This window comes from Dermochelys coriacea, chromosome 12 (genome assembly GCF_009764565.3).
Source record: "Dermochelys coriacea isolate rDerCor1 chromosome 12, rDerCor1.pri.v4, whole genome shotgun sequence".
Classification (NCBI taxonomy): domain Eukaryota; kingdom Metazoa; phylum Chordata; order Testudines; family Dermochelyidae; genus Dermochelys; species Dermochelys coriacea.
Genome location: NC_050079.1, coordinates 29345122 through 29360585, shown reverse-complemented (window position 1 = coordinate 29360585; position 15464 = coordinate 29345122). Strand labels below are relative to the sequence as shown.

The 15464-nt window shown below is 37.2% G+C and overlaps 1 long non-coding RNA gene across 3 annotated transcripts in view; it reads right to left on the bottom strand.

Moving 5' to 3' along the window:
* The window catches only part of LOC122456299, a 183230-nt gene that overhangs the window by 137748 nt on the left and 30018 nt on the right, over positions 1–15464 (bottom strand). Inside the window, exon 3 of one of the 3 annotated variants that reach the window (XR_006275142.1) lies at positions 12013–12856. The exons of the other annotated variants lie outside the window; for them this stretch is intronic. This is a non-coding gene — a long non-coding RNA (uncharacterized LOC122456299). Of the gene's footprint in view, positions 1–12012; positions 12857–15464 lie in introns of those variants that run through there. 3 annotated transcript variants of the gene reach the window in all.

The window sequence follows — 15464 nt, the reverse complement described above, 5'->3', positions numbered from 1 at the left end:
AAAGAGACACAAGAGTGATATGGTCAATATTTAATCAGCAGTCAATATACATATTTATGGGTCCAAATGTCATCCACATATTAAGATTCTCAAATACAAGTATCGAAGTATCAGCCTTTGCCCATAGACAATATGTGATTCTGTTTTTTTAATCTCATTCACTCCTACTCATTGCAATAAAGGGTATCTAGACTAAGAGGAGAATTTTGGACAAAGTAAGAATCAATCTGAACCTTCAGCTAAACTTTCCAAATTTGCCACGTCCATCACCACCAATAAATCTCCTTTCCTCCCACCTAAAATTTACATCCCTCATCTATGACCAAATTTATCCCTGTAACAGTAAGTTGGTGCTCTCCAATTTAGCATTATAGAATATTTACATTAGATACAATTATGAAACTAGTTTGATAGAATGTTATTTAGGGTAAAGTTCTGAATTTTGCACATCATTTTGTGAACTATTTTCCTCTGCATCTTTGATTTGAGATTTTCATCACACATTTGCATCATTTCAAATATCACAGGTGGCAGAATACTATAGGTATATTTATTTATAGAAATCAAACTATTACCTTCATGACAAAATATCACTAAGTTGTTGTGTTAATATTGTTCATGACATTCTGATATTCATAATATTTTGAATAAGGAAAACAACAGCTTGTGATCTAGAATGTAATCCCTGAAGTATTTGTGGCCTCTCTGTAGTCAAATGATCTCTGTCACATTAGAACAAAGACAAGAATGATGAGCTTCAAAGAGTTACATACTTTGAATGGTAATAGAAAGGGCAAAGAGAAAACCTTCAATCTCCTGCTGGAGAAAGTCCTAAGAAATTTTAAAATCCACTCACAATTGAATGGATTTAGAATTTCAAGCTACAAGAATGTTGTATGCAGTGTGCAACACTCACCCCCACATCAACAATAGTTTTTCATATATGTTCTCACATATATGGAAAAATACACTCTTAAAAAAAAAGTAGCATTAAGAAGACTTCAGCTTTTGGAGGCTGTTAGGACTAATTGATCCGTATTTCCAAAATTTGTTCCAATACCACACATTCTTGCATTTAAAACAATAACTTTTGTCATCACAAGGGCTGATTGAAAAAAAGTTGTACTGGGTATTCCCCTCCCTGGATTTCTTTTTAACTGATTTTTTTTTAAAGCAGCACCAGTTATCACCATCGGAAAAGAAACAACGAAACAAACCTTTTGTTTTGTCTAGGAGAGAAAGACTCCAAGGAAGGTGAAGTCAATAACACTATTTACTGTAACTAAAGTTAAGCAGATGTATACTTTTTTGTAGGATTAGGGACCAATTCATTTCTATTTCTGTCCAAGTAGCATTCCCTCCTCCCAGAGTCTTAAGTCAACAGCATACATTGGGTACAAGCATGATGCCATACATAAAGGTTTAATAAGATTTTGGAGCTAAAAAGAAACAAAACACTTTTCTTCCATTTAAGTAGGATTGATCAAATGTTTGAGTCAACAGTCTTAACATCCAGTCAATATTTTAGAAATGAGTTAAAAGTAAGGTTGAGATCTATACTTGTCCAGATCCTCTGCCTACGTATGTATTCTTATAATTACATTTACCTATTTTTTTTTAAATATAGCAAGGAGTCCAGTGGCACCTTAAAGACAAACAGATTTATTTGGGCATAAGCTTTCGTGGGTTAAAAAAAAAAGACACTTCTTCAGATTCATCTTCCTGCATCTGAAGAAGTGGTTTTTTACCCACGAAAGCTTATGCCCAAATAAATCTGTTAGTCTTTAAGGTGCCACCGGACTCTTGTTTTTGTGAATACAGATTAATACGGCTACCCCTGATACTTTAAAAATTATGTTTACTTTCATCATTGGTGTATGAAAATCATACAGAAACTGATACGAAGTAAAGTCTGTTCCCTGCAGTGTATTAGCATTTTGTTACAATTATTGAAAATTTGTAAAATAAGGTGTGTTAACTAGTTTTGAATGAGAAACATGTCACGTAGTCAGATAGTATTGTTTATGTTACCTAATTGGATGAAAGTAATTCCTAAAATTAAGTTTATAGTCCAAATACTCATTCATGAAGGCAAAATTGGAGTTTAGAATTTATTATCCAGTAGTAATGTTTCCACAAACTCTTTCCAACAGTCAAGTCACTCACTAGAATATTAATGGAAAATGAAAACAAAAGGAGCACCAATATGTGCTAAGCAAAATTCAGCTTTTTATTTGAGTTCAAACTGACTCGGCATTTCTGAGCTATTTCACCCAGTTCCATTCTCTGTATACTTTTATAGAGGTTGTGACTCATATGCATATCACTAATTTGAGTGAGTGTCTCACCTCCACATGGTCTGTATGTGGATTTACTTTGAGGACAAAGCATTTATATATTCACACAGACAAATGCACATACACACTAACTGCCTCTCTTACACAAATTGTTCATATTTTCTTAACTCCGTTACTTAAGGCCATATATTTATTTCAATGGGTCTACTGAGGAATAGCTAACAGAATCTAGCCTTTACTAGTTTATATTGCAGCCCTTGATATATGCTTGATAATTTCACTCCTTGAGTTATTAAACCTAATGATCATATAAATAATCCCATGAAGCATTACATTTTGGCTAACTTGGTAATAAAGCACTTTAATCTATGCCAATTAAAATTCACATCTCTTGAATTATAAATTTCTCCATGTGAACAATGAGTTTAAGTGTCATTGTTACAAAGTAAATTAATCTCAGAAGTGATTTATATATCATCCAATAGTCTTATTTTCTTTAGTGTTTCTATTCTTTTATTTTTGTTACAATTTAGATAATACATGCTTGCTTTTAATAATCCTATGGAAAGAGAATCATCATCATCATCATCATCATCATTCTAGACTAGCACCACTAATGAATAAAGTCAAATATCAAACAGGTGCCAAAGTCCCCAACCTTGCAAACACTTAATGTGCATTTCAGCGGCAACATTCACATAGGTAATTCTAGGTACATGCATCAGTGTTTACCAGCAGAGCTGGCACTAGACACAAGCAGACTAAACAATTGCTTACGACCCCAAGCAGCTCAAGGGGTCTCCTATTCATTTTTTTAGTACGTGTTAGGGGGCATCCCAAAATATTCATGCTTAGGGCCTCCAATGGGCTAGCACCACCTCTTGCAGGATCCTGATTAAAACTATGTAAAAAGGTTCACAGTTAAACATAAAGTGTTATAAAGGCACAAACCAGACAACTGGGATTATATTTTTTGTTATATTAATAGTTATACATGATGAATATCTCCCCTCATGTTGCAAGGACAAACATTCCTCAAGATCACTGTTAGAGTGGATGAAATTTTCTCAACAAATTGTTTTTCCATCAAAAAATGCATGGGGGGGGGGGGCGGGGATCCTTCAGCAAGTACTTTTGGTTGAAAACAAATTTAAGGAGATTCAAAACATTTTATTTTGATTTTGACTTGAAAATGGTGTTTCAGTTTCAAATGTGGCCAATACAAATATGTGAAATACTCAGAATCAATCAAAATTAAAACCAGAAAAAAAAGTTGAGTCTACCAAAATGTTTTGGTCAATTTGAAATGAAGTTTGAGTTTTCCAGTTCAACCAAAATGCTTAAAAACAAACAAACGATTTGTTTCAATTTCAACCAAATCATAGTTTCTGGGTGGATTTTTTAGGGCAGCCTCTGAAATGAAAACCCCATTATTCATTCACTCATGTCTACTCACTGTATACCCAAAAGAATTACGAGGAGGATTTTTGAAAGCACCTGAATGATTTAGGAGAACAAGTTGAGGGTCTTGTGTTTTTAACACTGCTAGACACTATTTTTGAAAATCCTACCCTATATATGAGTGGGTTTATCAAAAGTTCCCCAGTGAGTTATGCACTTAACTCTTTGACTTTCAATGCTAGTTGGGTGCCCAGCTCCTTTGAGGCTTCTGATTTCTCATCTATTTCCCCCTCCCTCACCTACCCACTCCATTGTATTACCAGATAGCACTTATTGAAGGACTGATATGTCCTCTGATGTTTTGTTTCATTGGGAGCAGCTGAGAAAACAAATCTCTTTACAGGTCAGATTAATTAATCCATATTCATACCTCTGGCAACAAATTATAGATTTCACCCTCTTTTAGTAAGTTAGGAAAATATCTCTCACCCATTTGTTTGCATATAGAAAATTAAAATTCCTGTCTTCAGTGTTAGCTATAATATAGAATTGACTCACTACACTGAACAATAAAGAATCCATTCCTACAGGTGCAGCTTTTCATCCAACATGAGAAATTCAGAAGATCAGCGACATCAGCGATTTCTGGTGGCTGACATCTCAAATTCATAAGCTCAAGTCAAAAACCGTCATCACTGGAAATGTGTTACTTTAGTTGACATCAGATTCCCTATGTGCTGGCCATTTAGAAGACATCTGGAGAAACAGATGTTTGCTGCCTTGCATTAGGTGTAGGGAGTGTGTCAGGCCCAACAGGAGTTACAGAAGAGTGGGCCCTCTGCCAGCAGACATGGAGGAGCTCTGAGAGTCACAATTTCCTATAATAAGCAAATACATGCAAAGGAGTACTGCACATAATGCAGTAAACCTACTTATCTGTCTTAGGTAAAGTTAGCAAGACTTTATATGGCCACTGCTTATACTGTCATCCTATTTATCATAAAGTACATTGGGAAATATTAGCTAAATGAGAAAAATGGTAGGAGTTGTAGGTATGCCTATCAATATCTTAGTAGAAACTCATCAATGTTACTTAATGCCACACTCTTCTCTGCCTTTTTATTTTTAAAAAGGAAGAATACATTTAAAATGGAAAATAAATAAAAAGGGAAAGTAAAAAACAACCAATCATTGACATATTTATGACATTGATTACTGCACAGAGGTAAACAACAAACAATCCAGAAAATGGGGTATGTTATTGCTCCAAGTGAAATACTTAGTTCACCTCTATTTTTGCCTGTTTATTATTTATGGTCTTTGGGCAATTGACACAATATGATGTTTATGACAGAATAAAGCCAGCTGGTATGATTCTGTTTTAAGCTGCAAGGAGCTATCTGTAGATGTGCTTTTAAAAAGGTACAATTTCATCTAAATGATCACAGGTCTTGCATTTCTTTGAATTATTCTGGTGAGCCCTGCATTGATAACAAGATGGCTTGATGCAGCTCTTACAAACAACTTGTAAGGATTAGGAAGTTGTCAAAAAGATATCATTAGAGGCTTAGTGATTACTTTCCTACAGTAAGTCACTTTAAATTAGAAACTAATGTGTTTTTCTTTGACGGCTTTTCTAGTTATCTACAGGTGAAAGAATATCAGCCACAAAAGAAATTTGATTTTGTTTGTCATTATTTTTTAATTTGTTTTTGAAACCTCTTCCAGATATCTTCACAGGTTTTCTAATTCATCTTGTAGGCTTTAAAGCACACAGATGGAAAAGTGATTTCAAATGTTAAAACTTAGGAGTGATCCTGAATAAACATAGTATTGCTTTTTGTGTAGTACCAACTTGAGTGTTTACTAGACACTACAAAGACAGTCTACTGGCCCTACAGGAAAAATACATAAAAGAAACTGGTTAACTTTAAAACACAAAAAGTAGATTTATTCTTTTATGACCAGAAAAAAACACAAGGCAAAACACAGCTACCATCATTTCTGCCCCACAGATTTCCTTGTGTAAGTACTCATGTTAGAGGGTGGAGAGCAGCATATTTACTGTTCCTATTGAAGCCAAGCCAGAAAGACTATTAAAAATGTTTATTTTGGTAAAGAATGAAGAGAACTGGTCTGTTCTTTCCCCTACAGAAGTCAATGACCAATCTCCTAAGCCCACTAGGCAGCTGCATTTACAATTACAAATCATAACATTTTGAAACTAAAATGTTTTTTTAATTAGTTCTCAGCCTGCCAAGATCAGGCATCAGGATTTGTGTTTCCCTAACAAGAGTTAGTGACATCACATATAGCTGATCCAGATGAGGATCACAGTCCTGTTTTCAGTGCTTGTGATGCCACTGGCTCTTGCTGGAAAAACACAAAACATTACTTGTAAGCGGACCCCTTTACTTTTGTTTCATGAGAGCCTCTTTCCTGCTTCACTCCATTGCATTCTGTGTGTCCCACTCAGAAAATCACAGAACACAAAGAAACAAAAACAATCAAAGGTAAAAGAGTGCTCCTGGTGAGGATTCGTACCACCAGCAGAAAGAGGGTAACGTGGACACTAACAGCCGATTTAATTGCCGTGGTGGCTGTAGGTCAACCTAACTGAAGTTGCCCTAGTGTCACAGCTAAATGCAAGGTGGAACACATTGTTTTGCATAAATAGTTAACGTAAACGTAAAGGACCAATAGCACCTTCCAGTCACAGGGCGGTATTTACAAGCTGCTTCACCTCGAACAGTCCTTTGAAATGTGTTAACTACTTACATTAAACAATCTGTTCCACCTTGTATCTAGTGATGACACTCCGAGTACCCTTCCCAGACTTGAAAAAGAGTTCAGTGTAACTCAAAGGCTTGTCTCTCTCTCCCCCCAACGGAAGTTGTTCCGATAAAAGTGGTTACCTCATCCACCTTGTCTCTCTAATATCCTGGGACCAACATGGCTACAACTACATTGCACACAAATGAAAATCTTGGCCTGTCTGACATCTCATGGAAATCTAGCTGCCAACTCAAGCGAAACCTGGCTAAAATAGAGCTCCTAATCTCCCCTCACAATCCCCCCTGCAATAAGAAAAAACCTCCCCTCACAATCCTCTCTCTCAATACCTGTGGAGAACTTCCTGTCACTTAGGACCATGACCTAGGTATCTTTGAGTTAGATCTCTCTTTCTAGGTCCTCACATCCAAACTCTAAGTAAGTCTTGCGATTCTTTCCACATAATTTCTCTAAAATATAGTTGTCCTATCTGTCCACATGGCTAAAACTCTTATCCAAGATCCCCATCTTGCCCTCTGGCCTTCACAAAAGCAATCTTGCCACACTCATGTCCATTCAGAAGCTGCTGCAAAGAATTTCCCAAGCCTTATACTTTGACCACATCACAAAGGCCAGATGATGAAGATGTCATCAATGTAGCGCACTGATTGCTACATTGATGACATCTTCATCATCTGGACCCATGGAGAAGAAGCCCTTGAGGAATTCCACCATGATTTCAACAATTTCCATCCCACCATCAATCTCAGCCTGGACCAGTCCACACAAGAGATCCACTTCCTGGACAGTACGGTGCTAATACGCGATGGTCACAAACACCACCCTATATTGGAAACCTACTGACCGCTATTCCTACCTACATGCCTCTAGCTTTCATCCAGATCATACCACACGATCCATTGTCTACAGCCAAGCTCTACGATATAACTGCATTTACTCCAACCCCTCAGACTGAGACAAACAGCTACAGGATCTCTATCATGCATTCTTACAACTACAATGCCCACCTGCTGAAGTGAAGAAACAGATTGACAGAGCCAGAAGAGTACCCAGAAGTCACCTACTACAGGACAGGCCCAACAAAGAAAATAACAGAATGCCACTAGCCATCACCTTCAGCCCCCAACTAAAACCTCTCCAACGCATCATCAAGGATCTACAACCTATCCTGAAGGACGACCCATCACTCTCACAGATCTTGGGAGACAGGCCAGTCCTTGCTTACAGACAGCCCCCCAATCTGAAGCAAATACTCACCAGCAACCACACACCACACAACAGAACCACTAACCCAGGAACCTATCCTTGCAACAAAGCCCGTTGCCAACTCTGTCCACATATCTATTCAGGGGACACCATCATAGTGTGGCTGATGTGATTAGGCCTATCAGAGGCTCGTTTACCTGCGCATCTACCAATGTGATATATGCCATCATGTGACATACATCTGACAGCAATGCCCCTCTGCCATGTACATTGGTCAAACTGGACAGTCTCTACGTAAAAGACTAAATGGACATAAATCAGACGTCAAGAATTATTACATTCAAAAACCAATTGGAGAACACTTCAATCTCTCCGGTCACTCGATTACAGACCTGAGGGTGGCTATCCTTCAACAAAAAATAACTTCAAAAACAGACTCCAACGAGAGACTGCTGAATTGGAATTAATTTGCAAACTGGATACAATTAACTTAGGCTTGAATAGAGACTGAGAATGGATGAGTCATTACACAAAGTAAAACTATTTCCCCATGTTATTTCTCCCCCCCCACCCTACCCCCCACTGTTCCTCAGATGTTCTTGTTAACTGCTGGAAATGGCCTACCTTGCTTGTCACCATGAAAGGTTTTCCTCCTTCCCCCCACCCCCGCTGCTGGTAATAGCTCATCTTAAGTGATTACTCTCCTTACACTGTGTATGATAAAACCCATTGTTTCATGTTGTGTGCGTGTGTAAATCTCCCCACTGTATTTTCCACCAAATGCATCCAATGAAGTGAGCTGTAGCTCATGAAAGCTTATGCTCAAATAAATTTGTTAGTCTCTAAGGTGCCACAAGTACTCCTTTTCTTTTTGTCCTATCAGACTTTGTTGGGGAAATAAAAAAAGGAAAGAGAAATATCAATACACAGAGAAAGCTGAAAATTAGACTGTTTCATGTTACATGGTCTAATTAAAACTAGGCTCAAAGGTATTGTCTTTGTACAAGATGTGGTGTGCTGTACTCATTTAAAAAATAAAACAAAAAAAAATCTGCTAAAGACTTTCCGGGTTATTGCAAATAGCAGAGAATAAAGAGAGCTTGCATTGGTAGCTCTATGATATTATTAAACTTCACAACAAAAAACAACAAAACAAAGAACCCACTCTTTCTGGGGATCTAATTTGCTTAGTTTCTCTGAAATGAGAAAAAGAGGAAATCAAGTGTCCTTCTGAGCATGAACAGAAAAAAGGAAAAACCAAAAAAAAAGAAACCACTCAACTTTGTGCCTGTATGTAACTGAGTCACAGACAGAATCTGAATTTTTAAAAATAATGTTGACAGCTATTGCTTTTCATTTCATGCTTTTTCTATTTACATTTTCACAATTGTGCAAAATTATGGGTTTTGAGTTTCTCTATTTTTATTAATTTACATTTTTACAATTGCAGGAAATTATGGGGCAGGGCAGACGATGATTCAATGACAGTGGATATTGAGAATCAAATTGTTAAAGTTTTATCACCACACAAAATATACAAAGTAAAAATCCTTAAATCAAATTAAATTGTCAAGCAGCAGTTTTCTTACTTTGCCTATCTATACATTTTGATAATCATCCATGGAAATATTTCTAATCAGTTTGAGCGTATATCGTGAAATCAACATTTACTGATGATCTGACCCTTCCAAGCCGGATCACAGAGCTGACACTCAGTTACCATCATGTTAACCATGTGTCTGTCATCTTGCTTGTGCTTCATGCACAACTCTCTAACTAATAATGAAACCAAGTGTTTCTATCACATTAGCAAGTCATGCAGTGCTGTATATAGCAAAAAGCTTCCTTCCTCACCCCAAAATTTAAGTCTCATAGCAAATCCACTTGGGACATGTTCTAAAGCTCATGAGCCATAGGACTAAGTCAAAATCTGGACCTCATTCATTATTGCCATAGGTTCCCATTGCATAGGGCAGTCATACTGTTGTCCACTTCCCTCACTGCACAAATACCCTGGTTCAGGGGGCACCTATACAAATAAAGCATAAAAACAGCCCTGCAACAACCCTGAGAACATGTGGCATTCTGGGGCAGGGCATGGGCCAGTCAAGGCATTGGATTCTCTGCACTTTGAAGTCTTTAAACCACAATTTGAGGACTTCACTAGCTCAGAAATAGGTTATGGGTTTGTTACAGGAGTGGGTGGGTGAGATTCTATGGCCTGCGTTGGGCAGAAGGTCAGACTAGACGATCATAATGGTCCCTTCTGACCTTAAAGTCTATGATTCTATAATTCTAAGTCAGAAGAGACATGGAGGGGGGTCCCCTACAATGTCCATGATGAGTATTGCAACGAGGGGCACAAGTAAAGGTAGCCCTCAGGTCCAAACCTCTTTGAGCTAGTGCAAGGATGAATTAGTCCGCCCCCACCACCCATCTTGGCACTTTCACCATAGCAGAAAATTAACAGTATTCACTTGCATGCAGAGAGGGTGACAACCAAACTCTTTCACACAGAAAGAGTTTAAAGGTGTGGGGGAGGATAAATGGGTTACTGAATGCATGAGTCAGTGTATATGTTTCTTCTTCCTGGCTGGCCAATCTCTCTCTTCTGCCTGGCTGGGTGGTAGAGGGAAAGGGGCATAGTCATCTGTTCCTGAATCTCCAAAGATTACTGTAGTATTACTAGGTTCTCTGCAGAGGAGAACTGATTCCACTGAATAAAAAAAATAAGTGCCATTAACTGGTGTTTAAAACCTCAAAGCTGAAAACAGAGCAGATGGGAGATAGGAAGGAGAAAGCCAGATAGAAGCCGTTCTCTGGAGAAGCTTTTCCAAAGAAGCTGTATCCTGAGTAGCTTTGGAAGGTTGCAATAAAATGCAAAGAGACAAATCATTTGAGCGATGGGAGGGGAGGAGCTTCAAAGGTTTCTGGGAAGCCTGCGGCACTATAAAAACAGATCACAAATGCAGAGTAAATGTGAAAGAAGGCTGCTGGTGTCTCAAGGCCACAGAACTGGCCAAGCTTGAGTCTGAGATTGAAGAACCTGACCACAGAAAAACCCCGTGCATGAGAAAACAAGCAATTTAAATTTACATTACATTCATGCGTAACAGGCAGCCAGAGCATGAGGATTAGGGTGTTCGATTAACCTCTCACTTATTCTGCTGTAAGTCACTGAAATCCACACAGTTATACTGGTGTAAAAGTAGTTTTAGTGAGCGAAAAATGAGACCTAGTATATCTGACTTAAAGGCATACCTGACTACATTTGGGAAGTAGAAATCTAAGATATTCTTCTCAGCATGCATTTCCCCTCTCCTTTTTCCCTTGCAGGGTTCCTCTGTCATTCAGGGGAGAAATTATACTTTGCTTGCTTTGAGTGAATTCACATAATGATGGCATTTAAAGACTGACCTCATTGGATCTGCCTGGAAGGGAATCTCTATAGTCAACATTTCTTTCCCTTGCACTGCCTGCAGCTAAGACACTTACAGCTGCTGCACTTGACAGAAATTGTAAAATTCAAGGCAGTCTTGAATGCCTTAGCAATTCATTCCAAAATTTCAATCTTAAACTAAAATATTTTGGCTAGGCATGTGTAAATCCAGTTCTTTATCCTCAGGATGCATATACTCAGGATGGAGGTAAATTGTACGTGTGTCATGATTTGCCTTTTGGGAACTTTAAGTGTCTAGAAGTGCAATAGGTTCAGGCAACCTTTTTAACAGGCAGAGTTCAGCGCAGTGTACCACGGGAGATGTTTGCACACACTCCACTCTCATGGAGACTTCACATTTATTCCTTTTCATTTTGTTGTTTTCTTAATCCAAAAGAAAAAAGTCAGACTGAAGGAAAGTGTCTGTTTGGTCTATGTGCGAGCAAACACAGAGCGGTTCCCCATTATCATCTCCCAGAATATTTAAGAGAAATGTTCTATTTGACCTTTGACACCTAGAACCCCCAAACATGACCTCAAGCTTCATACTCCCTTGGGGCCCAACCCCATTCTCATTATAGTCAACAAGAATCTAAAGTACTTATATGGCCACCATTACAATCTTTAATGTATTTACCCTCTCCACACTCCTGTAAGGTAGGAAATGAGGATTGTTCCTGCAACACTTACTGCTGGAGTATTTCACTACCTTTACAAAGGCTAATCGTGATAGCAGACCACTTCCAATCTTGCAATCCCTGCATATCCAAGACTCTGACTTCAAACAGGGAATTCTGGTTGTGCACAGAAATGAGAATAAGGACTTCATTATCAAAAAAATCTAGAGTTTAATTTGCAATGAACAAGACAGCTTCTGTATGTTAAATACGCATTGATTTTTTAAAATTGATTTAGCATGCATTAATAGTTACACAGAACACATTTACTTATTAAAAAAGAATAATGCCCCTGTTTTTCCCTTAATAAATTGGAATTTCATTAAACATAAAAATCATTTAACCTAGATTAAATTAATACACTGAATGTATTTGGATAATTTAATTAAATCTGTAACCCAAATCCCACTCTTGTCCCCTCACCAAAGTAAGCAATCCAACTTAACTGATCATGTCACCTCTTTCACTCTTCCCCTCCACCAGCTTTGGCAATGCTCCAAGTTTAGCTCTTCAAACTTAATGAATTTCTGACAAAAATGTCACGGTTTCAGATTCCAGACACAGGGGTTGCTTGCCAAACTCACAGGCTCTTGCCTGGACAAGAGGTGATCTGCTATTAGTAAGGAATAAACAGATTTGAAGGCTGCATACAGGGTTTGCGTGATTAAATACCTTTACTGACCAGTATAACTTATTTGCTGTGAGTATCAGCTACATACCACCTGGAAAAAAAAAATATACCCTGTAGTCTAAATAGCTGGCAGCATTCTTCAGAACTCCAATTACTGAATAGACTTCTCTGTGTTACTGACAAACTGTTAACACTTTGCTTCACTGGAACCTAGAAATAACTTACACTCGATGCACTATAAGAGTCTGTCTCTCAGTGTTATTTGTACTAAATCAACACTCAGGTTCTCATTACAACAGTATATTTTTTCTTAGTGTGGAAAATATCCAGAGCCATTATATCAGCTCTCCCCAAAGCCCATCCCACAGGTAGGTGGGACATTGCAAGATCTTCACAGTTTCTGGATCAACATCTGTAGCAAATGGAAACATTACAATGAGCTAGATCAATCCGCAAAAGTAAATTTAGCATCAGGAAATTAATGTACTGACAGGGTAAAAATATAATGGATTGTGTGGGTGGTAACTTTGCTGTGTGTCTTAACCTGTAAATATTTGAATACAAGTTATCCTGTTAATTTGTTAATTCCATCATTAACAAGAAAAACGCATTGCCTAACATACATTGTAGGTATTGACATTATATAAATCAGAAGAACATATAAGGATGAAAATTTTCATCAGATGTTGTACAGAATTCACATTACAGTCAACAAGAACTGCCCGAAGTTAATAAATACAAAGTGCTACAATAGTCTAGAGTAGTGGTAGAAAGCTCCACATCTTAGAAGAACAATAATGCAATGCTTTGGTGCTATCACTGCACCATATTCTTTACACTAAGTGTGTGTTCATAAAAAAAGTCAACTCCATTACAAAGTGCATATATATGAATAGAATTTTTAGTAGTAATACTAGTTTCAGTGGGGCCAGAATTTCACCCTTTTAGTTTAAACTACCATATCTGTTGGTAACAAGTCGAACTTCTGAATATCCTTAGAGTTAAAGGTTCTCAAGTATTTTCTAAATGGTTTAGCATATCATTATGGGGTTTTATCATCTGTCAAGTGTTTATTTAATCTGATACCCACATCTATTAATCAGCTGGCACACCAGTAAACATTGCTCTTATCACTGTCACCCTTTCTAGTTAACTATACCCACTGGATTTATTTTTATCATTAGCCTTTTACAAAAGCAAGTCAAAGCATGATTTCTTTATAGCTATTGATGTGTTCAGTTTCTTGATGCCAGTTACTTTAAACATTCAGAGTATTTAACTCATGCTTAGAAATTTTAATCAATTTTAAGCACCAATATCCAGGATAGTAATGACTAGCAAAATACATTACACATTAGTGTGATCAAAATTATACCATAAATATAGTAAAATATTTACCAGATATTTACAAGAACTATCTTAAATCCACCTGTTAAAAAATGTAGGTTGAAGATTTAAGTAGAAAACAGTGAATTAATGAAATCCTGCCCAGAGGCCAAAAACCTGATGACTAATTGAGCCATATCAAATAGATTTCTTGCAATTTGCACCCTCCGAAGGTGGTGCTTCTGGGAATGATAATGTAGCATCCTTCCCAAAGATATCTACTTCTAGCACTTTTGAAGTACAATACTTTCCTGGAAAGTGATTTTCTATATGGCATAGTTGTGGTGATTTAGATGTTGCTTGTAATTATTAGAATTGGGAGCACTGGCTGTTGGGAGTCTGAAAGGACAGGAAACTGGAAGGAGGGGGAAGGAGTTGAGAGACTGGGAGAAAGCTACAGAGGGTACAGCAGCAGCTTGGTAAAGAGGTTTCCACTTTGAAAATAAAGTCCTGTTGAAGCTTGACAGTTCCTTGCCTGGTTGATACAGCAATAGTGTTTATTCCAAAAAGGACTTTTCAAACCAGCCAGGATGTGAGCACCGATTCTCGAGGGTAAGACGAGATATCAGAATTGAATGTTTGCTTATTGTATACCTATATAAAAGACTATTTCATACTCACAAGTAGTTTTGAAAGGAATTATTCTTTTTTCCCATCCTAAGTTAGGGAAGGGGCATGATAATTTTTTTGTTTAGATAACACATTGCAGGATGCATTAAAAATGCAGAGCTTTTTCCAACTTACGAATGGCACATTAAACAATTCACTCACTCCTAGACTAATATTTTTCTTTCCAATTCACACTGCAAGTTATCTTACTATGGCTTTCCGATGCCTATCCTGAACTCATCTCACAAAGGAACAATGGGACTTCTACACGTGATTGAGTGTAATGACACCTGTAGAGGAGAATTTTGCCCAAAGGTTAGAAGATCAGTTTCTTTGCTTCATACTAATTGGTATGAAACTTCAAAACATTCCAGAAGGAAGTATCATTTCACAGCAATTTCTCTCAAGTGAAAATTAAATTGCTGGGAAGATATTCAGAAAACCTGAGAGGTCAATGCATATTATGTTTCATTACTAAGAGAAACCAGTGCTGAAAGTTATAGTGTACTTTTATGTGTACACATCCTGGTGTGTACCGGTAATAATCACAGAACATAACCCTAGATACTGGTTGTTTTTCTGGACTGATTAAACTTAAAAAAAATATCACCACAGTTTTGATGTTCTCATGACTATCACAATGGGAAGACAATGTTATATGTAATACTATTAAACTAGTGAAAAGCAGTGTCTTCCCTCTGTGATAGTATATCATAAATAAATTAATGGAGTTGACACAGCAGTACCCAAATACAAAAATACATATTTTTAATGCTTTAAACCTTAGAAGTGTTTAGACTTTATTGGCACGAAGTATTTAGATATGTAAGATTTATTTAACAAGCAATCCATATAGCAAGTTAATTAGATAGCACGCTTAATATCTAATTTTTTGTATTTGTGTGCTTAAATGCTAATTAAATTGCTAAGCATTCCTCACAAGTGTAATGTAATAGGAATATAGTCACACACTTATTGGTTCTTCAGATCTGAATTAATTACATGACAAGTAGATTTATCTTTTA